The following is a 25405-nucleotide window of genomic DNA, read 5'->3' on the forward strand; positions in this document are numbered from 1 at the left end:
CTGGATTTGTCATTGACTGGAGGATGGTATCTGAAGAACCGAGGGCGGGCCAGAGGGGTGAAAGGGGAGGGGTTTGATTTGAACAGCGCCGTGGAGCCTGGGCATCGGCCGCATAAACGCCGCCACTGGGCACCTTCAGAACCTAATTAGCATATGGAATAAAAGCGTTTTTAAGAGAGAATAGGCGACGGACAGCAATATGAAAGGTAAGATTATAACATGGGGAATGTAATGGATATCATGATGTTTGTGGTGTATAATGGTCATTTTAGGTGAAAGACTCCCTTTAAAGTGGCCCTGAAAAAAAATTACTAAAAGTGGCTCCTTTTTGTAGTTGGGTCCAAAATGATTGACGTCAGGGCCACCACAAGTAGGGTGGGGGGGGCAGCACCATGTTGTAACACATTATACCACCCCAACAGACCAAATACCACAGTCCATCACAAAATACTGCCCCAACAGCACAAAATACATCCCCAAAAACGTCCACTGGCTTGCCGTGAGGAGGGCACAGGCGGCCCAATGGGCATTGACCCACCGGAAATTTCCCTGTAAGGTCTATGGCCAATCCGCCTCTGGCCGTGGCCTCTTCCTAGGCCAGTGACGTGACATTCATTGGTTCACTATGTGAATGGGCCTGGGATGCTATGCCGATATACAGTAGACGGCGCTGTGCTTGGAATAATGCGAGGAGGCTGCAGCGCTCTTTAACATCCTCTTCAAACAGTCGATGTGAGTCGGACCTCCAAAGATCACATATTGAGGACCTATCCTGAATATAGGTAATTAATATAAAAGACCGAAACTCTTTTAAGTGAAAATTTGATCGTTTTTTGGGGAGAGAAGCCGACATCACATCCCCAAAGTTATACATTCTTGGTCCCCGTCTTTCCGGATATCCATGAGGAGTTTGTTCTATATATTAGTGGCACCTTCACCACATCCACATATTGAGGTCCCAAGCAGTGATGGTCATGACCTGCCGAGGAACCTGTATAGGAAATAATTCTCTGCACGCCCCTCTGTCAGTCTCAGAAAGACATTTTCATAAGTATACACATTGTAATTCCCCTGCGTAAAACCAATAGACTGTAACATTTGATTATTGATCCCGTGCGTCCTTACCTCATTAGCAGGCAGAAGTGCGGCCATTAATCAATCCCCTGTCAGCTCCGCACCATCAATACACAGTCCATTATATCTTCTGAACAGCGCGGGGAGGGTAAGATCAAGGGTTTGTACAAGAGCCTCGACAGCTGCAGGATCCAGTGCACCTTGCTTGCCGCACCACAGCTGATCGGGCACCCAGTATTTAGATGCGTTCACACTCGGCTGCTGTGGCCAAATGTACAATATTAATGACCTGCTGCAGTTTTTAAGAAATTTTCCTTCCACAGTTTTAGAGCAGACTGACTTATGTATTTTTAATTTCCCATTAATGTTAATGGGGGGTAAAATGTTGCAAGCAGACCATACCGAATACTAAGAAGACCTGCAAAATGTCCAGCATGTACCTTATTTTCTAGTCTACTATTAGTGAGGCTTTTATACCATAGAGGCAATGCATATGGCTGCTATGGGGCCCTGGAGACAAGGGGCCCCTCTCTGGTTGGTCCTATCCCCACTGATTGTCAGAACCTGTGCAGGGCACCTCCTTTAGGGAACGGCATTGTTAGCAAATGAGGGTTGGAGAATTGGACCAAGGAGCATCAAAAGGGCAGAAAGGTGGCAACAAAGGCCCCTTTTATTCTAGGTGGTGGACCCTGGCGGGCTAATGAGGGGACAACTCTTCTACATATGCCTCTGAAAACGACATCCAAATACGCACGCGCACGTGTGTGTATGGGGGGGGGGGGGGTGACTTTATTTCTAAAGCCTTTTATGTTTCAGAGTCATTAACAGTTGTCTGCTGTTTTTGAGGCGATTTATCAAGGCAACCTGTGTGCTAGCAGGGGGTGCACATGGGGAGCAGGTTATTCGCTTGCAGACTTTTATTACTGCCATGGAAACACCTAAAGTGCTGCTCATCGACTAATATTTATATTCAGTTTCCGACTAAGTGAAACGCATTCATTATCTGACTAATTAGGATGTGAAAATAATCTTGCTTAGAATGCGAAAATAATCTTGCCGGTCCGCAGCGCGTTTTGAGAGCAATCCTGCACAGATTGGTTATTAATAAAGTGAAGGGAAGTCGTTAAAATTTAACTGAATGTTATCACATGATAAATATATAAATATATATATAATGCACCCTCATTGCAGCAGAAATGTGTATTACATTTATAAAAAACAGACCTGGCTTTCTAGATTCTCCATGTATTCTCCTTCCTGTCCTGGGAATCTGTCCCCAGCGTCCTCCATATCCAGCTGTTTGCATAGATACATAGCTGTGGTCCACTTAATTAAAACGCTGTTTTTCTTTTCTTGATACGAGGCTCCATTCCCGAGTTTTGGTACGCTTTTTTAATATAAAAATCAGCCCTTTGGTGCAATCAGAGCGTCACCATTGCTCACTGCTTTGATTGGCAGGACCAGAGAGGGGCTGGCCACAAAAATGAATGGAGCTTGGGTGCAACAAGAGTAACGGTGACGCCCTCTTTGCACCAAAAGCCTAATTTGCATACTAAGAAAAAGTATCATTACTCGGAAACGGGGCCTCGGATCAACAAAAGAAAAATGGCGTTTAACCAGATGAACCACAGCTATGTGTCTATGCAAGCAGCTGGATAGGGAGGACGCTGACGACAGATTCCCTTTAAAGGGTTTGTCTCATCATGGACAATGGGGGCATATCGCTAGGATATGCCCCCATTGTCTGTGGGACCAGCACCTATATCGAGAACGGGGGCCCGCAAATGAAGGAGGGCGCACTGCGCAATCACAGCCGCCCTCCATTCATTTTCTATGGGGCCGGCGAAAATAGCTGTCATACCGTTATCCAAATTCTACTTCTACTGTTATCTTGAGGGATACCCTTTAGATAACATCTTCCCCTCACAACAGCAGTAAACTGACAGTGGATTACCTATCTTTGTAGGAGGTCTTAACCTTTATGCTGAGTGCTATAGAAGTATATGTAGCTGAGAAGACTCCTTATACAGGAGAAGTAAGAAAGGACTCTATAGTCAGCTGCCAGAGGGGGAAGGAGACTGATTCTGTCTAGAATCTGCCGCCAGAAGCAGAGGTTAGCAGCAGCACCAGGAGGAACATGTTTGCTGGATCTTGTTAAACCAGTTCCATTTCTGGAGTGAGATGTGTGTGGACATTCCCAGAATTTTCATGGCATTGCCGGAAGTCTCAGAGGTTTTATTGCGTTTCTCCTGGATGTAGACAACCATGTTTGAGAATGCTGCATTGTTAATCAGTCAGAAGCATGTTTCTTCACATGAATTCAGGTTAGTACAGATATATCTCGGAGGTAGTTAATAATTACACGGTGGGGTGATGGGCGACGAGCCAGCGGTAACACAAAAGCTCCCCTGATGTGTGCACTTATTCTGTAAGTTGTTCACTGCTAGCGGTGGAGGAAGTGTCTCCTACGGTATGTTTCTATATATGATCTGCAGCTTTCTAGCTTCGGTGTAAGTTCACGGCCCAACCTGTTCACAAGGAGAGAGACGGCAGATTTTCCAAGGACTGTCCTAAAATACTGGTCTCCTATCATTATTGATGGACTGTACAGATACTTCGTTCTGAGGCGGCTGCAGTCGTCATCATCAATTCATGGTCCCTGTGAACGCGTCATGTCAGTACTTATTGATCACAAGTGAAACCATGTAGAATCGAATCCAGTAACTGGGATGATGAGGAGTGTAGTGCTGCATAGTGATGGGTGTGCAGACCACACATGCCAGGGTAAGTGTCCCTGATACCTGTAATAGGAGAAATCAAATGATGAAACAGCCTTGATCGCTGCACTTAGAGGGTTAAATGGGTTTTCCCGGGATTTTCATATTGATGACCTTAGTGACCTCAGAATAGCAGATGTGCTTGGTATTGCAACTCAGTCCCATTCACTTGAATGGGACTGAGCTGCAGCTAGACCATGTGGCCGATTCACATCATGTCACATGTCCTTAAAGGGGTTGTGACACCTCAGCAAGTGGCATTTATCATGTAGAGTAAGTTAATGCAAGCCACTTACTAATGTATTGTGATTGTCCATATTGCCTCCTTTGCTGGCTGGATTCATTTTTCCATTCCCTTATACACCGCTTGTTTTCCAGGGTTATGACCACCCTGCAATCGAGCAGCGGTGGCCGAGACCATGGGAGCGCACATAGGCTGATGCTTTTTCCTAGTTTGAAAGCACGACCACCACTTATTGCAGGGTGGTCATAACTAGAGATGAGCGAATTTTATATTTTAAAATTCGTTCACTCTTAGTTTGGTGGTAAAAGCAGAATTGCGTTATGGATTCCGTTACCACGGACCATAACGCAATTTAATGACTGAATGCCGTTAGAGGCATTCCGTTATTCATTCTGTCATAATAGAAGTCTATGGCCTTCATAGCGGATCCGTCCCGTTTCCGTTATGCAGGGGAGTCCTCTCCTGCATAACGGAAACGGGACGGATCCGTCATGCAGGCCATAGACTTCTATTATGACAGAATGAATAACGCAATGCCTCTAACGGCATTCCGTCATTAAATTGCGTTATGGTCCGTGGTAACGGAATCCATAACGCAATTCTGCTTTTACCAGTAAATGAAGCGTGAACGAATTTCAAAATATGAAATTCGCTCATCTCTAGTCATAACTAGGGATGAACGAAACATCCGAAGTCGATTCACATAAAACATTGTTCTAATACTGTACGGAGCAGGAGCTCCGTACAGTATTAGAATGTATTGGCTCCAGTGAGCCGAAGTTATTACTTCGCGAAATCTCGCGAGACTTCGTATAATAGCTTTATAAATCATTTTCTACTGTAATAAAACCAGGTACCACTTGGAACCGAACCCGAGTTCAGGAAATAGTTTTTTACAGTAGAAATGGATTTATGAAGTTATTATGCGAAGTCTCATGAGACTTTGCGAAGTAATAACTTCGGCCCACAGACCCATGCCACAAATCAGATTTAAGGATCTTGGACCCTACATACTTAAAAATCCTGTGGTTACCAGACCACAAAGATATCCAGGCCCTCTCCTATACATTGGTACAAGGCACTATTACGGTATAGAAATCCCTTCAACATTCTGATAGACTCCTATAGGGTATCTCACCACTTTTACCGGCTCGTCTGATCCCACATGCAGTAAAAAGAGACAAGATAATTATGAGATCATTCTGGTCACAACTATAAGATGTGAGTGTAGCTACCTGTCTCTCCGCTAACAAAATACCAGACTTCACTAAATTACTAACTATAATGACATCATCAGAAGTCAATTTTCTGCAATTTTAAACACTTCAAAGCCACATGCACACTATTTATATCCCATAATCAAGTCAACAGACCATTGTCAGGGTTTGAACAAATAATCCTCCTCCACAAAAGCAAGAAGCAAAGACTATCTTCTCTATACTCACATCTATCGCTCACTAGATCCGCGGACCCTCCTCCTTTTCTGAAGGCTTAGGAAAAAGAATTGGACATAACGCTATCCGAAGAAGATATGAGATTTATACTGCTGCACTCTCACGGCTTCTCAACGTGTTAAAATACAAGAAAATCATTACAAGCTCTTATCCCGATGGTACAAAACCCCTGACCTGCTATATAAAATGGGATTATCAGTCTCAAATAAATGTTGGAGATGCCAGTCGCAAGTTGGAACCTTGAGCCATGTTTTGGTGGTCGTGCCCGGTACCAGTTATAGGTTTTCCACGAAGTTATGGTCCCATAACTTTTTTAGCTTACAGTGGTCATCCTAGAAGCAATTCGTATTGCAACTCAAGGAACTACTGAACATCACTGTGGATGTAGAGTCATTGCGGCCAATTCCATGACACAACCTCGTGACGGATTATTCATCAACATGGTGTCAGAATCTTCACACAAGGGCACAGCGGACATATGTAGTGTGCACGACTTTTCAGACAAATGGAGATCCATGTCGCAAAGAGTTTTTTGGTGCTGATTTTGGAGCGTTTCTTCCTCAAAACAGCCTCCGATTCATTTCAATGGAAAATTTTGAGGCGTAAAAATCTGCTTGGATTTAGCACAGATTTTATTTAATTTTTTTGAAGATCAGCCGTGTGAACTGACCCCAAGATTCCCTCCTGTGCTTTAGTAAGATTCGTGCACCTCGTCACAAATTAGGCACATCTGTGGCAGCTGTGCGCTGGAGAGAAATGCCACTCCCCGAGTGGAGTAGTTTTTTGCCAAGGCGTAAATGTTAGTAAATTTGCTGGGATTCCCCAGCCCACAACATTCCCTTGCCACTCCCAAATGGGGAGCCCAGCGCAAAAACGCCCCTGCGACAAGATATTGTCGCATGGTAGTTAAAAAAGTTGCAAAGAGGAGGTCTGCAACTATATTTACACCTAAACCAGGAAAATGACTCGCATTTAGGTTGGGTTCACACCCGACTGATTCGCTTCTGATTTGCTGTTGCAGTTTTTTTTTTGTACAGTACCAGCAAAGTGAATGAGCATTTAGCAATTCTCAGTCACGTGGCAGAAAAAAAATCTGCAGCAGAAACTGACACCGGCCGTGGTGTGGATTTTAAAGGGGTTTTCCAAGACTTCACAACTGAGGATTGGTCTTCAGGTATCTGATTGGTGGAGGTCCGACCCCCGGGACCCCCGCCGATCAGCTGTTCGGTGTGGTTTTTAAGTCTGCAGCCTGCCAATTTATACCCCAGATTTTCATTGTGGATTTCACCCCTTTCCAATGCAAAGAATGTAATTTGCGTCTAATACGCTGCATTTTAGCAACAAAATCGGTGCCGAAAACGTACCATTTGATGCGTTTTCTTCTGCTGCAGATTACAAGCAGAATCGCTGCAGAAAACCCACAGCTAATCAGTTACGTGTGAACCCGACCTAAGTTCTTCTTGACAGATTTCTTCCCCATTATATTAGTGGCTGTGGAGAGGGGGGAGGAGAGTCCTTGTGAAAAGCCGAGTATAGTTGCAGGCTGCATTCATGTCCCCCGCGGCAGCAGACACATCTCGGCAGTGGGAGAGGCTTTTTTTTTTTTGGCAGGGAACATTATTGACTTTGTGAGTTGTTTTGCGCTCATGTGATGCCAGGACTCGGGTGACAAGTTCCCGATTATCTCCGGTAAGTACAGCTGTCGTTACATAAATGCACAGTTCAATAATCGTATGTGGAGCCACAAACATCAGCATGCTGGGCGTTGTAGTACGCGTGTTTTGTATGTAACATGTGTGTGTTTACTTTTAGAACTTTCTACCGTCTTTACAGCAGGTGGATCTTGCTCCTTTTTGTATCATTTGTTCTTTCTTCCTCCGGTGTGACAGTTGTTACTTGGGATTTGGGATGCCTGACAGTCATTCTGGAAAATACATTACAGCTACTTTAGGCCTCTTTCACACTTGTGTTGTCCGGATCCGTCGTGTACTCCATTTGCCGGAATTACACGCTGGATCCGGAAAAACGCGTAAGAACGCATAATTTTTTCTTTCCGGATGCGTCTTTCCGGCTTTTTTGGTAAGATACTGATCCGGAAATCCTAAAGCCACAATCAACGTTTTTTTTCCGGATCCGTCGTACGGATTTTGGCTTCAGGATTTCCGGGTCAGTCTCTTTTCGCGCCAGCCAGGCCCTTCCTACTTCCTGGCGCAGACGCAACTTCCGGATCCGTAGTTGCGTCGTAACAACTGAAGATGTTAGGACGGATCCGGAATAATACATTTCAACGGGCTATTATTCCGGATCCGTCGATGCGGCAAGTGTTCAGGATCCGGTATTTTTCTTCTCATTTTTAAAGGTCTGCGCATGCGCAGACCGCAAAACCGGATCTGTTTTACCGGCATTAATGCGTTTCGATGGAAATTAATGCCGGATCCGGCATTCCGGCAAGTGCTCAGAATTTTGGGCCGGAGAGAAAACTGCAGCATGCTGCGTTATTTTCTCCGGCCAAAAACGTAAGAGGGACTGAACTGATGCATACTGAACGGATTGCTCTCCATTCAGAATGCATTAGGGCTCATATTTTGCATTCAGTATACTGAAGTGTCTCCGTGTGCATTCCGTTTCAGTATTTCTGTATTTCCGTACCGTGAAAAGATAGAACATGTCCTATTCTTGTCCGCAAATCACGGTGCTTGGCTCCATTCAAGTCAATGGGTCCGGAAAAAAAAACGGAACACATACGGAAATGCATCCGTATGTCTTCCGTATCCGTTCCGTTTTTGCGGAACCATCTATTGAAAATGTTATGCCCGGCCTAATTTTTTCCATGTAATTACTGTATACTGTATATGGCATACAGAAGAATGGAAAGGAAACGGAAACACAATGGAAACAAAAAACGGAACAACGTATCCGTAAAAAACGGACCGCAAAACACTGAAAAAGCCATGCGGTCTTGTGCATGAGCCCTTAGGATAACTCGGTTTCCGTTTTTTTTCCGGTATTGAGCCCCTAGGACGGAACTCAATACCGGAAAACAAAAACGCTAGTGTGAAAGTGGCCTTTGCGATCAATCCTCACCATACAGTGGAGGAGATCACTGCAGGTGACTTTCCTGACAAGCAGGAAATTGCCGGGGAGGGACACTGTTTTCCTGACATTTGTCTGCCCAATTGAGCAGTGTAAACGGGCCTTAAATGGAAACTGTCATCAAATTTATGCTGACCTCACTGAGGGCAGCATAAATTAGTGACAGACATGCTGATTTCAGTGATGTGTCACTCATGAGCTAAAAGTAAGTGGCTGCCGAGAATCAGCATCATAACCATTGCAGCTCAGGCCTTGACAAGAGTCAAATCTATGTGAGAAGAGTCCTGGTTATCCGTAATTTCCTGCTCTCTCGCCCATCTGCTGATGATTGGCAGTTTTCTCCTAGAGAGAAAGGGAGAAAACTCGGTATTAGGGTCCATTCACACGTCTGTTTTTTCTTTCCTGATCTGTTCCGTTTTTTGCGGAACAGATCAGGACCAGATCAGGACCCATTCATTTTCAATGAGTCCTGGAAAAAATCGGACAGCACAATGTGTGCTGTCCGTTTCCGTTGTTCCGTTCCGCATGTCCGTTTAAATATAAAACATGTCCTATTATGTTCCTGAAAAATCGGATCCTGGTACAATGCAAAGTCAATGGTTCCGCAAAAAACGGAAGACATTCGGATGTCATTCCGTATGTCTTCCGTTTTTTGCGGAATCCGTTCCTGGAAACACATAGCAAATTTTTTTTTTTTTTTTTTTTTTTTCAAAGAAATCCAAACAACTTTATTTGATTATTGAAATGTATACATGTTTCCGTTTTTTGCGGATCCGCAAAAAACGGATGACATACGGAAACATTTTCAGGAACAACGGATCCGCAAAAAACGGACCGAAATTCGGATTATAGAAAAATACTGACGTGTGAATGTAGCCTTAGACTGTCAGTCATCAGCAGGTGGGCAGGAGAGCAGGAATTCATGAATAACCAGGACTCTTCTCAGGTGGCCGTGACTCTTTTCCAGGCCCGGTCTGCAATGATTGTGATGTCGGTTCTCGGAAACCGCTTACTTTTAACTTTTTAATGACAGACCACTGAAATCAACTCGCCTGTCACTACTTTATACTACCGTTACTATGGGCAGCATAAAGTTGATGACAGGTTCCCTTTAAAGGGGTATTCCCATCTCAGACAATGGGGGCATATCGCTAGGATATGCCCCCATTGTCTGATAGGTCCAGGTCCCACCTCTGGGACCTTCACCTATCTCGTAAACGCAGCCGAAAACATAGCCGGCAAAGTGGTGGGCGGCAGTGCTGGGTACGGCCACCACCAATCGTTCCTATTGGCCCACCGAAAATAGCCAAGTGGGACGGTCAGCTGTTTTCAGAATCCCCAAAGAAATGAATGGGAGCGCACCACGCGTGCACAGCCACCATTTACTTCTATGGGGCTGCCGGAAATAGCTGAGCCAGTGCTCAGCTATTTTCAGTGGCCCCATAGAAATTAATGGCGGTTGGCCGCGCTTATGCAGTGCACCCTCCTTCACTTTGCCAGCTGTGTCTACGAGATAGATACGGGTCCTAGCGATATGCCCCCATTGTCTAAGATTGAAAAAGCCCTTTAAAGATCAACGGGGCGAGCTATGGCCTTCAGGAAGACCTGGAGATCTAGGCTTATTTTCTGGTGTATGGATTCTAGGAGATAGCTGACCACGGTCAGCAGGACTTAAGACAGCCGAGGGATCAAGCCTCCTGGAGGAAAGAGCCACCAGCATGAGGGACAGCCGGCGGCTGGTAAAGGTCTACACACTGAGTGAAGACCAACTATGGCACTAGTTCAAGGTTACGGCACTGCTGGTTCGGGCCTAGAGCGATGGCTTGTTATTTGGAATAAAAAATGAACTCAAACACTAATTCTCATAGACAGCAGGACACATTGATGGCTTGGTCTAAGGCTGGCTACTACGGCCAAGGGCGGACTAGGAACTTAAAAAAACTGAAAATGGCCCCATGTTGTAGGTGGGTCCGAATTGACAGGGCAATACCATATTGTGGCACCAAATACCTCCCCAGCAGAGCCAAATATCTCAGTGCAACACAATAAACTGTCCCAGCAGCATCCAAAACTACAGTGCAGCACAAAATACCTCCTCCGAAGCTGCCCCTCTGTGGTGGTCAGCACCAGCTGCCACATTCGGTCCTCCTACTCCAATTGCTTCAGGGTGGCAATACAGTTAAATTCATGAATCAGGAGGGTACCTGAATGCCCCCAGCCTTAATTTAACTATGAAAACGACAGATTATTACTTACCTGGCTGGTGGCCGTGACGAGGGCTCAGGTGGCCCCCTGGGCATCGGCTAACTGGCAAAATTTCCAGAGAGTCTATGACCAATCTGCCCCAGACTACGGTACATGGTCTGAGGTCCCTGAAATTGTGGCCCCCGGGACAGTAGACTACAGTCCGTGCTGTGTACCGCACGCTATAGTAACATTGGGATTTTATTGTAGTTTATTCTTCAATATTAAAAGGGTTACACTTTAGAAAAGGGGCTTGAGCCCCACTAACTCACTGCGGTTGCCTTCGTTTTTGCTACTTGACTAGAAGTTACACAGTAGTGGTGGAGATTTTTAAAGGAAAACCCCACTTTTGATCATTTTGCTTTTACAGATAATGTACTGTTTTAAATTATGTTCCTGTTCAGACAGATTTCTGTTACTAGAGAACAGTCTGGCCAAGCGGTAGACTTTTGAAAGAAACTACAGATGGGGACGAGGTGCTATTTTTTTCCCATCAAAACGACGGAGGCCATGATGGAGTCCCACAGATCCTTTTGTAAGTCGATGGGGGTCTGTCTAATACTGGTGGCAATGGCCAGTTTTCAGTTTAAGCAGAAACCGTGATGCAAGTGTGAACATTGCCCGAGACATGTTATTCCAGTTTACAGTATTTCACATCAATGGGGAAAAATGCAGCAGTCCAAGTTGTATGGATTTTTTTGAGACTGTTGTGTCGCAGTCGCAGCATGTCGCGATGTGACACCGTTAACTATCCCTATAAAGAATGTCACGCACCTTTTCGGTGGCAAGAAGTCGTGCAACACATGTCGCCGTGTAGCCTTAGCCTTATTTCGAGGACCCTTTGTGTAGGAAAGCACAGTAGTTGGAGAAAGTTTTTCCAATGTGTACCAACCCAACATGGTGAATGGAGCCCTATGGATATGGATAACATATATACCGGAAGCTTTTGCTGGTGTGTATATGCTAAGTGTTAAGGCACATGCACACGACCGTATGCCATCCGAGCCATATGTCCCACAGCGGCATACATCGTGCGGACGGAATATCATATGAGTGCGGGACAATAGTCCTGCGGGCGGCCCGATGCGCACAGCATCATAGTAACCTATGATGATGTATGCTGCTCCGGGACATATGGCCCAGTCACGGACTGTATGTCTCGGAGGGCATATGGTCGTGTGCATGAGCCCTTAGGCCTCTTGCACACAATCGTTTTTTTTTTTTTTTTACCGTTTCTGTTCCGTTTTTTTCGTTCCGTATACGGAACCATTAATTTCAATGGATCTGCCAAAAAACTACAGTAAAAAAACATTTCCCGAACTCTGGTTCGGTTCCAAATGGTACCTTTTGTTTTATTACAGTAGAATTTGATTTATGAAGTTATTATGAGAAGTCTCGCAAGACTTTGCGAAGTAATAACTTTGGCTCATCGGAGCCAATACATTCTAATACGGTACGGAGCTCCTGCTCTGTACAGTATTAGAAAAAAGTTTTATGCGAATCGACTTCGGATGTTTAATCCGAAGTCGATTCACTCATCCCTAGTAATAACTATTCCAGTCCCTGACCAGAGAAGTTTTCACTCCACTTTTACGTCTCTTTCCATGCTTAAAGGGGTTTTCCACAATTAGAAAAACAGGGATGCTTTCTCCCAAAAACAGCACCACACCTGTCCATGGGCTGGGTCTAGTATTGTAGCTCAGTTCCATTGAAGTAAATGGGGCTGAGCTGTAAGACCATGCACTTGTGGATAGGTGTGGTGCTGTTTTTGGAAGAAAGCAGCCCTGTTTTTAGAATCCTGGACTACCCCTTTAAAAGTTGGTAAATGTTCTGGTCCCGATTCCCCAGCCCTGGCCCTCGTCACTCCCAAGTGGCGAGCATGGTGCAACCCCCCCCCCCCCCAAAAAAGAAACAAACAAAAAACTGTGGTATTGCAACTTTATTTGCTCTAAAAACTGGCATAGCCCATATAGTAAATGACCTCCTCTTTGCTCCTGATATTAATGGACATGTTGTGTTAGACAACTGTTCACATGGTGCAGTACTGCGTAGGTGGCCTTAGTTTTTGTGACGCTGTGCTGGTGGGTTGGTGGGACCCAGTGCCATAGGTGGCATTGTCGGACAGCAGGGTTGCTGTTTGACTCCTGGGTCCCGCCGCCTACTAGGGCAGAGCCGCTTTGTCACTGCATTGTGCTGCGCCTTTTTGTCAGAGTAGGTCCCACTCAAAGAGGCGGCCTTGGCGTGGGGGGCTGTACACTTTAAATGGCGCTGAGAAGCGAGTTTAATTAGATTAAAGCATAGCACTGTGGATGTGCGAACCAGTTCTGTTTTCTCCCCCTGATAATAATAATCAGGCATGTTGGATTTCAGCTGCCTACTCCTTTTGTCGCCAGTGTCTTCCTCCCTCTCTTCCTTCTGAGAACATATGCTTGCTTGGCTGAGCTGAGCGTGCTTGTATGATAGGATTGGCAGGGATAGACGTCTGGCGAATAAGCATTCAGCCGTCAGCTATCTTGTATGTACGGCCGGCATAACAGTGCCTGCACGCAGTACGGCAGAGCCTTTTATCAGTCATCGCCATGGATTTGTGCCGAACCCCGCACCCAAAATCCATATGAGCCTACCCTAAAAGAGTTTTTGCAAGGAATACTATATTATTGCCATAGATTTGCTGGAAATGCAGGAGAAGTGCATCCAAACCACGTGCTTCACCTGTACTCGCTGCAAAACTACGGCAACTAATAGTAATCCACAAGCGGTTCCAGAGACTGGACCGCACCGCGTACCGGGGCCCTATGTAAGTTGGAAAGTTTAGTTCCAGTTGTCACACCTAGTTAAAGGGGTTATATGGATTTCAGACAGCCTGTAGTTACATTGCCACGTTGGGGCATTTTAGACAATGAATGGGTTCACCCCAATGTGGTGCACATCAGAAGCAGTGACCATTCACTTTAATAGGATGTGATATAAAGCAGTGAAAATGAGCGATCGGCGTATGGTTCAGTAAGACATCCCCTATTATTCCAGCATTACAATACTTATTCATTTTGCTGCACACAGATGAATACTGCCCATAAACATTGCGCAATAATCTGATTGTGTCTTAATGCGACCTTACATTGGGATGGTCTGAGGCTCTCTGCGTTCCCACAGTCTGCGGGCATTGTTTTCTGTGAATACAGGGAGTGCCATCCAGTGCCGTTTGCAGAGTCTTAGATGTGGCTCCTCGGTTACATTTCCAGTGAGTTTGGCAATGTGTGGAGTCTGCGATTTGTGACAGTGTAATACAGCATTGGGGGGGGGGGGGGGGGGGTGGTATATGTCATATTGTCCTGACGAACATGCCCACTGCGCGGCATGGCATCAGGGACTAAATGTTATACTGTTCTGATAAACATGATGTGACATCAGGCGGTATGTGTTATACTGTCCTCCTGATACACATGCCCAATGCATGACGTGGCACCAGGTGACATCAGGGGGAATATGTCATACTGTCCTGATAAGCCTACCCACTGTATGACATGGCACCAGGTGACATCAGGGGGAATATGTCATACTGTCCTGATTTACATACCCACTGCATGACGTGGCACCTTGTAACCTCAGGGAGTATATCTTAAACTGTCCTGATAAACGTACCCACTGTGTGATGTGGCACTACGTGACATCAGGGGGTATGTGTCATACTGTCCTGATAAACATACCCACTGCATGATGTTGCACCTTGTGAAACAAGGGTTGTATACTGTTCCTTTGCAGAATGCCCTGGTGAACATGCCCATTGAGTGATGTGGCACCACGTGACAACTTAGGATTGTTTATTTGTCTAACCTTTCTTGCTGGAAACCTAAAACGAGCCTTTGTTCTCTGAGGCACACATAGATTTCTGTATAAGTCGTGTGATGCCAGCAGTCCCTGAATGCCCGGTGCTCCCCAGACAGCTGGCAGCAATTGTGCTTGGAGTTTAAATGTTAAAGGAATTTGATCGAGTGCGAATTTGCAGAAAAAAAATGAATGGTTTTGCAATCCACAGTTGCGGATTTTGCAGCAGATTTTCAGAATCTGCCACCTTACATTACTCGCCGTTTTCATTGCAGATTTTTTGGGGACTTATTGAGGGGAAAATCTGCAACAAATGAAAAATTTCCACAGCATGTTCATGAAATATTACCTGTGCTGATCCACAGATAAAATTTACAGCATTTCCAGTCAATTTCCCTACAGTTCATTTTTTTGCAGAGCAATAATATGGCTTCCACTGTTGTGACTTTGCATGTATGGAGATATCCTCTAGCACTGCCTCTAGCGGAGGATATCTCTGTACACCTAAGGGTCCATTCACACGTCCGTTGTTTCTTTCCTGATCTGTTCCGTTTTTTGCAGAACAGATCTGGACCAGATCTGTACCCATTCATTTTCAATGGGTCCTGAAAAAAATCGGACAGCACAATGTCAGATTTTTTTTTAGGACCCATTGAAAATGAATGGGTACAGAACTGGTCCAGATCTGTTCCGCAAAAAACGGAACAGATCAGGAAAGAAACAACGGACGTGTGAATGGACCTTAAGGGCGAGTTCACATTTGCGTTGAAGGCGCCGTTTGGGGCCTTTGTCACAGATTCCATCAAAAATACCAGACAAAAAAGTCCTGCAGGCAGAAAGCCAGGATTCCGAACAGAAAATGTACGGACTTCGTTCTAGTCAGTGGCATCTGTTCAGCGCTGTTCGGGTCAGTTATGTGCCGGATTTGACACTTCCATTATTTTGGTTGTTCTCCTCTAACGGAGGAGAATAACGGAAATATTTAGCGTGATGTGAACTCGGCCAAAGGGGAGTTAATTAAAGGTGGTGGGGGTCATTTACTAAGACTGGCCTTTTATGCCTTAGGCTGAGTTCACATCACTGTTTAGCTTTCCTTTCTTACTATCATTTATATAAGAAACTGGCATAAACTGTAGTCAAATCCACAATTTACACTAATGTCTTGCTTCTCTGGCACATGGACAGCCAGAAGATGCGCCACAAGAGACCTACATTATTAATAAATTTGGTGCATCTTTGGGTATGGCTGCATAGCGTTTTTGGGCGCGACATGTCTCACACACCCAAGTATTGCAGCAGTAGCAGGGCAGCCCTAGAAATGAATGGGGTCGCAGCGTGACTCGCATGACCTGAGAATCGCAAAAAATCCAGCACTGCTGGATATTTTTGCAAGCGTGGGGCTACAGTCATAGGCACATGCACGCCCACCCCAATCACTTCTGTGGCTGCCCTCTGCAATACTTGGACGTTTCGAACCCAAAATCTGTGTAGCCGAACCCTTAGCACAATTTTTATTTAGACGTCGTAAGATATTCCCATGGAAGTCCATAGAAGCCTGAATGGCGTTTTAACCCTTTGTGTGAATGACTACTTCAGGCAGTTTTCCTGCTTATGAATGGGCCCCGTCCTTTACATGTTATTTGACCCGTGCGCTTGTAAAATAGGGACCAACTCCTGGTGCAATGCGAATGCTTGTCTGTTACCTGACCGTTACATTTTCTCAGTTCATTAGCCATGCAGCATATAAACCCCCGAGCCGACAAGGATTCCTCAAAGTCTTTTGTAATAAGTAAAGATTTCTGCATCTTCTGTTCGATTTCACTCCTTATTGTCTCTGGCAGCTGTAGTTGCAGGTGGGTGACTAAGTAAGAAATTCCACACTTCTATGAACTGAATAGTCGTGCTTTTATTTGTCGCCTCTAAATTGGGTATTTGGCATGACGGGCACAGCTTGACATTGACCTGATTTGGCCAGAGCCGCATTTGCTCCATCAGTACCGTATTATGTATTAAATCTTCCATAAGGCTCGTTCCTTTCACATGCGCTGACACAATATTGTGCCTGACAATTCTGTAAAGGGGGTAATTGAAAGGCTAAGTCGTGAAACAGACATATTTCTCAGGTGATGGTTGGGGTCGTGTGGAGACGATTGTGAGATTTAGAGAGAAACGTACTGCACTAATAGAGCCCCACACCCACACTTTTATGTTGTATGTAGACTTTTTTTGTGGAGTTTTTTTCCAGCAATTTCCACTAAATTCCACACCGTAAACACGTTAGAAAAAGCCCTCGAAACGCATTGCAAATAAAAAACCATATACTTTATAGTTGCCTGTCTAAGAAGTCTTTTGGGGGAGTGTGCCGTGATTCCGGTCCTAAGTAGGCTTATTTTGTAATACTGGCAGTCTGTGACCATCGGCTTCTTCCTCCTGTGGGACCACAAGTGTCTGCTGTGGTCCCACTCTGCCTCCTCTCTTCCGGCTCTTAAAGGGCCAGCACGGGCAAAACTTTTCCCTGCCAGTGATTGCTTGCCCTGGGCTATTTTCAACTAATTACCCTGTTAAAGGTTACATGATGAATAGGTATAGTAGCTTGCTAGTGCCTACAAAAAGTGCATTATATTCCATTTTGACTTTCTGTGCTCGACTTTTGCCTCTTTAGTGGATATGACCCTCGGCTGCCTGAGCTGACCTCTCATGTTGACCCAGTGCTGTCTCCCCTGAACTTTGGCCTGATAACCGGTTTGTATGAACTCTGTCTGTCCTGACCTTAACTTGTCACTGACTACTACAGTTTTGCCTGATCCCTCGGTGCTCCGAATTGGTGTCTTTTGACCCTCCTGCATCAGATGTCCCTCAACGAAGGCTATTCCAAGACATTACGGCCTGGTGGTTCCCCTGCAGTGGAGTCCAGTCTCTGTATAGGGGTTAATGTCAGTGCCCAATCCACCAGGGACTGTCCAGCAGCTGCTTATTTCCCTCTCTCCATTGAGAATACATGCATACTTGGCCAAGCCGACCATGCATATGCATAGGGGACCAAGGAAAAATAAATGTCGGCCATGCCACTGTTCATCCGACATCTGTATAAGGCCTCATGCACACAACAGTATTTTTTCACGGTCCGCAAAACGGGGTTCTGTGATCAGTGTCAGTTTTTTCTTCCGTGTGTCTTCCTTGATTTTTGGAGGATCACCAGACCAGAAAAGTGAAGAAAAAAAATATATAAACCCCCCGAGCCGACAAGGATTCCTCAAAGTCTTTTGTAATAAGTGAAGATTTCTGCATCTTCTGTTCGATTTTACTCCTTATTGTCTCTGGCAATAGTCAAGTTTGCCTTGAAAATGATAGGAAAAAAACAGACACGGACCACGGATGCGGATGACAATCTTGTGTGCATCCGTGTTTTTTCACGGACCCATTGACTTGAATGGGTCCGCGAACCGTTGTCCGTCAAAAAAATAGGACAGGTCATATTTTTTTGACGGACAGGAAACACGGATCACGGACGCGGATGACAAACGGCATTTTCCGAGTTGTCAACGGACCCAATGAAAGTCAATGGGTCCGCAGAAAATCACGGAACAACGGACACGGATGCACACAATGGTCGTGTGCATGAGGCCTAAGGTGTATGACCACCTTTAGATATAATTTCCTTACAGTGTCGGTCCCACATGAGAGCTTTGAGTGACTAATAACTGATTGCGTTCCGGACCTTAGAGAACGTTGATGGGCCCTCGAGTCATAGCTTCAAGTACATAAGAAGCATGAAATGGTCTCGCCAATGCCAATCACTTACCCAGCAATCAGGAGGCAATTCATGCGTCGGCCTCGGCTCTTGTCATTTGCAGAAAGAAGCCTTACACTTGCTCACAAAAGGGGAAAAAATACAGATTTACTGCTCACCATCCTTCATTCATCCGCAGAACAGGTTTTCAGAATCCGTCGTTTTGAGAAAAAGCTGAATAATGTGGTGATTGCTTCTTTATAGATTATAGAAATTGCATGTTACACGTCTCACCTGGACGGTTTCTGAGCAGCAAGATGAGGTTCTCGACTACATTATAAAGATACACTCCTGCAGTAAAGACCTGAAAGGGGTGATAAATCGATGGCTTCTCCTTAGAGAGGCCGTCAATATCAGATCGGTGGTGGTCTGACTCTCGGCAACACCTTTAGAGGCTCCTTGTTTACCAGGCACAGTGCCATGTTTTCAGTAGTGGCTGTGCCTGGCATTGCAGCTCAGTCGATGACTTCTTCCACTGTATAAGGCTCTGTTCACAATCTATGTTTGCCACATGTGCCAGGACTTCCCAGCATAAGCATTTGATCCATAGGATTTCACTTGCATCACTTGGGCTGGGGTGGTATATGTCGGTGTGCCTGTTCTTTTACATTTCTATTCACAACCATTCTGCAAAAAAAGTATACCACGTCGTATATGAGTCAATCTTTGCTTATATAGTGGCATACGTCGGAAACTTCCATCAGAGCAGTACCCCCAACGTATACGTCTGACGGAAGCTCAGCCATGATTGTAAGCAGAGCCTTAAAGGGCTTGTGTCACTTTAGCAAATGACCTTTATCATGTACAGAAATGTATTGTGATTGTCCATATTGCCTTCTTTGCTGGCTGGATTCATTTTTCCATCACAGGATACACTAGTGTTTCACTGGGTATTGAACTTTAAATTTATGCTTTTGAACCCGGATCGATCCGATACTTGTATTTGCTATTTTCCAATACTAGGCTGCGCTACTAGTTTAGTATCTGTTAGAGAACATGGCGCGTGCCGCCCTCAGCATGGACTATGTTCTCCTGAGCTAGCACAGTGGAGAAGGAGGGAGTCCCTCCCCACTGTGACACGGCAGCCACTTCCACCAATGAAATTAGAGGGGAGGGGGCGGTGAAGCTGCCGCTGGCCACCAATGACAATAGCCCTGAGGAGGAGGGGAGGAGCTGTTGGCCACTGCGCCACCATGTAATTAACCCCTTAATACAAATGTAGGCGGCGGGTGCCGGCCGTATCGCACATACGGCACCCGACCTAAATGACAGGGCACGCCAATCCCGTGGACCCTGTCAATTAACCCTTCAGGTGCGGAACCAGCCGCCTACATTTGTATTAAGGGGTCAATTATATTTATTGGTGGAGCAGTGGCACACAGCCGCCCCCCCCCCCCCTCCCCAGTATTATCTTCATTGGTTATGCAGTGGCCACAGGCCCCCCCCCCCTTCCTCAATATCTTCATTGGTGGCAGTGGCAGCTTCCGATCGGAGCCCCAGCAGTGAAATTGCTGGGCTCCGATCGATTACTATGGCAGCCAGGGCGCTACGGAAGGATTCCATGGCTGCCATGGTAAGCTCCCTGCTGCTGTGTGCACAAAGCACAGGGACAGTTTAAAATCCTGTTCACCCTAATAGATCTCTATTAGGGTGAATAGGACAAAGGTTCCAGTCCCCTAAGCTGGCTAATAGTTATTAAATAAAAAGTAAAAAAAAAACCACCAAAATATTAAAATCACCCCCTTTCCCAATTTTACATATAGAATATATAAACAATAGAAAAATAAACATGTTAGGTTTTGCTACGTCCGAAAGAGTCTGAACTATTAAAATATAAAAAAATATCACAGGCCGGACGTTCCAGAAGATGTGGAATGCACGCTTTTTTGGGGGGTGTTTTATATTTCTTTTGTGTGGTATCAAATGGTTTCAAGTATCGCAATACTTTTTTATGATATCGTTATCGAATTTTGGTGACAACCCTATTATACACTGCTCGTATCCAGGAGTTACAACCACTGCTGCAACACCGATACAAAGTGGCCGGACGGAAGCTGCTGCCCTTGCGTGCCTATGTACGCTCCCACTAAGAGGCCAGCATTTTTTCCTATAGTGTGCAAGCACAGCCACCTCTGCTGGATTGGAGGGTGGTTGTAACCTATGGAATCGAGAAGTATATAATGTGATGGAAAAATGAATCAAACTAGCAAAGCAGAAAATATGGACAATCACAATACATTAGTATCGTATTTTTCAGACTATAAGACGCACTTTTTTCCTCCCAAAAGTGAGGGAAAAGTGTCTGTGCATCTTACAGTCTGAATGCTAATGACAGATTCCGTTATGGAAGCGGTCATTAGTATGCAGGGGCAGCAGTGAGGGAAGCGCTGTGCGGGCTATACTCAATGCTCCCTGGTTTTCTTCCAGGCCCTGCAGTGCAATGCGTAACAGTATAGCACGGGCCGGAAGAAGAACAGGGAGCAGTGAGTGAATGGCAGCGCTGTCCGATGCAGGAGAGGGAAGTTTACTTTTTTTTTTCCGTCTGATCTGCTGATGGGGGTCCGTTCTGAGGCTGATGGGATCCTATCTGAGGCTTATGGGGATCTGATCTGAGGCTTATGGGGATCTGATCTGAGGCTTACGGGGATCTGATCTGAGGCTTACGGGGATCTGATCTGAGGCTTACGGGTGTCTGATCTGAGGCTTACGGGTGTCTGATCTGAGGCTTATGGGTGTCTGATCTGAGGCTTATGGGTGTCTGATCTGAGGCTGATGGGGGTCCGATCTGAGGCTGATGGGGGTCCGATCTGAGGCTGATGGGGGTCCGATCTGAGGCTGATGGGGGTCCGATCTGAGGCTGATGGGGGGTCCGATCTGAGGCTGATGAGGGTCTGATTTAAGGCTAATAAGGGTCTGATTTGAGGTTTATGGGGTCTGATTTGAGGCTGATCGGGGTCTGATCTGAGGCCTTATGAATATATGTTTTTTTTCTTCTTATTTTCCTCCTTCAAATCTTAGGTGTGTCTCATAGTCTGGTGCATGTTATAGACTGAAAAATACGGTAAGTGCCTTGCATTTACTGCATGATAAATGGCATTTGCTGAAGTGAGACAACCCCTTTAAGGGCCCTTTACACCACCTCATGATCAGGAAGGAACATAACTAACATAAACAGGGGGTGTGCTGCCGACATAATTTGTACGTAGGACGAGCGACCAAGTAATGATTATTCATCCCCCCTACAATTTTTGGTCTTGTTTCATCATTATTCGGGGATCGTTAGGGCCGGTACATACTGCATTTTTATTTTATTTTTTTACCACAGATTTTTTTTTTTGTGTGCCAAAATCCCGCCAGCAGCCGCTCCTTTCTGCCTCCCATTATTTCAATGGGAGGCAGCGCTGAAGATTGCAGAGCGTCAGTTTAAGGCTGCAGCCACGCTCAGAATGTTCCAAACCGCCTTTCTTTCATCAGTTCAGCTATACGTATGGTAACTATTACATGTTCTAATGGAAATGGACCCTTGAAAAATACTAAGTGCGGAGGGGTCCCGCTGTCAGAACAGAATTGATTTGACAATACGTCTCAACTCCAATATTAACGGTCACGCAATTGCTGAAACTTTAACACTGTATTTGAAGGGTCTTGCAATCTGTAAGCCTGTTAGAAGTGATTGATTGATTTTTTTTTTCCCATGAGATGATTTTACTGCTCACATTTCATGTAAGCCCCCACTCACAGAGGGCAGCACGCCGTTATCTGTGTGTGAACACAGCCTTGTTGCATTGAAGTGAGACCAAGACGTCTTCTGCTGCAAGAGAGATTCTACATTAGCTTCACGGTTTTCAGCACGGCGGGAAATGTTCTGTGCTGATTTACCGAACCAGTATTTTAGGTATAGTGAACAGCGCTTAGATAAAATCTGGAGTCGACGTACACCTGTGTGCATTATTACAGGTATCGAGCCATTGAGCCGGTGCAGTGGTAAGACTCTGCTCGAGCCTGATCTGGAGGGGCGGTCGTCATTTGCCTCAGAAAAGTTTACGCAGTATGTCTGTAATCTTGGCAAAATCTAATTTTCCATTTTGTAAGTTGTCCCACTTGAACAGTCCTGTCATAGAAGGGGAGGGCAGAAACGAAAAACCGCGCTGCAGCTGGACTGCCGTGCTTGGCTTTCTATAATTATTTTATCCACCATAGGAAGTAAAGGCCTATCAATAGGATATTATAGATTAGTGAGAATCCAGCTGCTGCCCCCCTAATCTTTAGAATGAATTGGTCACAGCTCTAGCTAAATGCCATCTCTTCCTGACCACCCACTATGCACATAGTCCCATCCACGTCCCTGGAGAAAAGTCACTTGTTGGCCTTTACATCACCTGTCCTGCATGGCATCTGTGTCCTATGTGTGTGCAGTAAAGTCAACGCATGTATTTCCAACTTCAGTTGGAGTCTGCTGCCTTGGCGTTCTTATTGGATTGGATTCGTTGTCGGGAGGCAAAGCTGTACTGGGTCCATGGGTTAGAGATATACAGAATTTGCACACCACTGTGCATAAAAAGGGACTCTGACCCTTCGTTTTCTGGAATGGTAAGGTTAGATCCCCACGGGTCAGCATTTTATGGAATTTCCAAGTGATATACTACAAACCGGATTCCAAAAAAGTTGGGACACTAAACAAATTGTGAATAAAAACTGAATGCAATGATGTGGAGATGGCAAATGTCAATATTTTATTTGTAATAGAACATAGATGACAGATCAAACGTTTAATCCGAGTAAATGTATCATTTTAAAGGGAAAATACGTTGATTAAAATTTTCACGGTGTCAACAAATCCCAAAAAAGTTGGGACAAGTAGCAATAAGAGTCTGGAAAAAGTAAATTTGAGCATAACGAAGAGCTGGAAGACCAATTAACACTAATTAGGTCAATTGGCAACATGATTGGGTATAAAAAGAGCTTCTCAGAGTGGCAGTGTCTCTCAGAAGCCAAGATGGGTAGAGGATCACCAATTCCCACAATGTTGCGCAGAAAGATAGTGGAGCAATATCAGAAAGGTGTTACCCAGCGAAAAATTTAAAAGACTTTGCATCTATCATCATCAACTGTGCATAACATCATCCGAAGATTCAGAGAATCTGGAACAATCTCTGTGCGTAAGGGTCGAGGCCGTAAAACCATACTGGATGCCCGTGATCTCCGGGCCCTTAAATGACACTGCACCACAAACAGGAATGCTACTGTAAAGGAAATCACAGAATGGGCTCAGGAATACTTCCAGAAACCATTGTCAGTGAACACAATCCACCGTGCCATCCGCCGTTGCCAGCTGAAACTCTACAGTGCAAAGAAGAAGCCATTTCTAAGCAAGATCCACAAGCTCAGGCGTTTTCACTGGGCCAGGGATCATTTACAATGGAGTGTGGCAAAGTGGAAGACTGTTCTGTGGTCAGACGAGTCACGATTCTAAGTTATTTTTGGAAATCTGGGACACCATGTCATCCGGACCAAAGAGGACAAGGACAACCCAAGTTGTTATCAACGCTCAGTTCAGAAGCCTGCATCTCTGATGGTATGGGGTTGCATGAGTGCGTGTGGCATGGGACGCTTGCATGTCTGGAAAGGCACCATCAATGCAGAAAAATATATTCAGGTTCTAGAACAACATATGCTCCCATCCAGACGTCATCTCTTTCAGGGAAGACCCTGCATTTTTCAACAAGATAATGCCAGACCACATTCTGCATCAATCACAACATCATGGCTGCGTAGGAGAAGGATCCGGGTACTGAAATGGCCGGTCTGCAGTCCAGATCTTTCACCTATAGAGAACATTTGGCGCATCATAAAGAGGAAGGTGCAACAAAGAAGGCCCAAGACGAATGAACAGTTAGAGGCCTGTATTAGACAAGAATGGGAGAGCATTCCTATTTCTAAACTTGAGAAACTGGACTCCTCGGTCCCCAGACGTCTGTTGAGTGTTGTAAGAAGAAGGGGAGATGCCACACAGTGGTGAAAATGGCCTTGTCCCAACTTTTTGGGGATTTGTTGACACCATGAAATTCTGATTCAGCATATTTTTCCCTTAAAATGGTGCCTTTTCTCCGTTTAAACTTTTGTTCCGTGATTTATGTTCTATTCTGAATAAAATATTAGAAGTTGGCACCTCCACATCATTGCATTCAGTTTTTATTCACGATTTGTATAGTGTCCCAACTTTTTTGGAATCCGGTTTGTATAACACTCTACAGCTCTGATTGGATACTGTGCAGGGACACACCCCCAACTGGTAACACCCGGCTGGATCTTTATTGCAGACTGTTGGCAATTTGTTCAGAAGCTAGAAGGAGTAATAGAGGAAAGGCACAACATAGAGTCATAGGAATACATGCATGGGGATGCAAGTAGTTAAAACAGGCATGTCAGGCAAAGTGAGAGGTTGACTTTAAACAGGCACACTATGCAACGTGGCTTCAACAATGAGATTAAGGCCCCATGCACGACGGTATCCGTTTTACATTCCGCAAAACACGAATACACTCTGTGTTGCGGACCCATTGACTTTATCAGGTCTGTGGTCTGCGTTTTGCGGAGCGGAGATACAGATACGGAAAGCATACGAATCCTCCGTATGTCTGATACTTGGCTGCGAAGTGCAGACTATAGACCCGTTGAAGTCATTGGGTCTGCAAAAAAAAAAAATAGATGCAGCACAGGCGTCACACGAATGTCATCCGTATTTTGTGGATCCGGACGCAAAATACATACGGTTGTGTGCATGAGGCCTAAAAGTGATAAAAATAAATAAATAACTAATTTCACATGCTTGGCCTTGTTAGTGGAAAACCACAGGATAGGTAATAATTGTCTAATCACTGAGGGCCGCATCCGCCATTTCCGT

At 45.2% G+C, this 25405-nt stretch overlaps 1 protein-coding gene across 5 annotated transcripts in view; it reads left to right on the forward strand.

Annotated features, from left to right (window-relative positions):
• Positions 1-25405, forward strand: part of SHANK2 (SH3 and multiple ankyrin repeat domains 2) — a 531815-nt gene that overhangs the window by 92025 nt on the left and 414385 nt on the right. Inside the window, exon 1 of one of the 5 annotated variants that reach the window (XM_044270323.1) lies at positions 3546-3858. The exons of 3 other annotated variants lie outside the window; for them this stretch is intronic. The gene's annotated coding sequence lies outside the window, so the exon portion shown is untranslated. Of the gene's footprint in view, positions 1-3545; positions 3859-7181; positions 7239-25405 lie in introns of those variants that run through there. One more of the 5 variants, XM_044270324.1, reaches the window with a different exon arrangement.

This window comes from Bufo gargarizans, chromosome 10, assembly GCF_014858855.1.
Source record: "Bufo gargarizans isolate SCDJY-AF-19 chromosome 10, ASM1485885v1, whole genome shotgun sequence".
Lineage (NCBI taxonomy): Eukaryota > Metazoa > Chordata > Amphibia > Anura > Bufonidae > Bufo > Bufo gargarizans.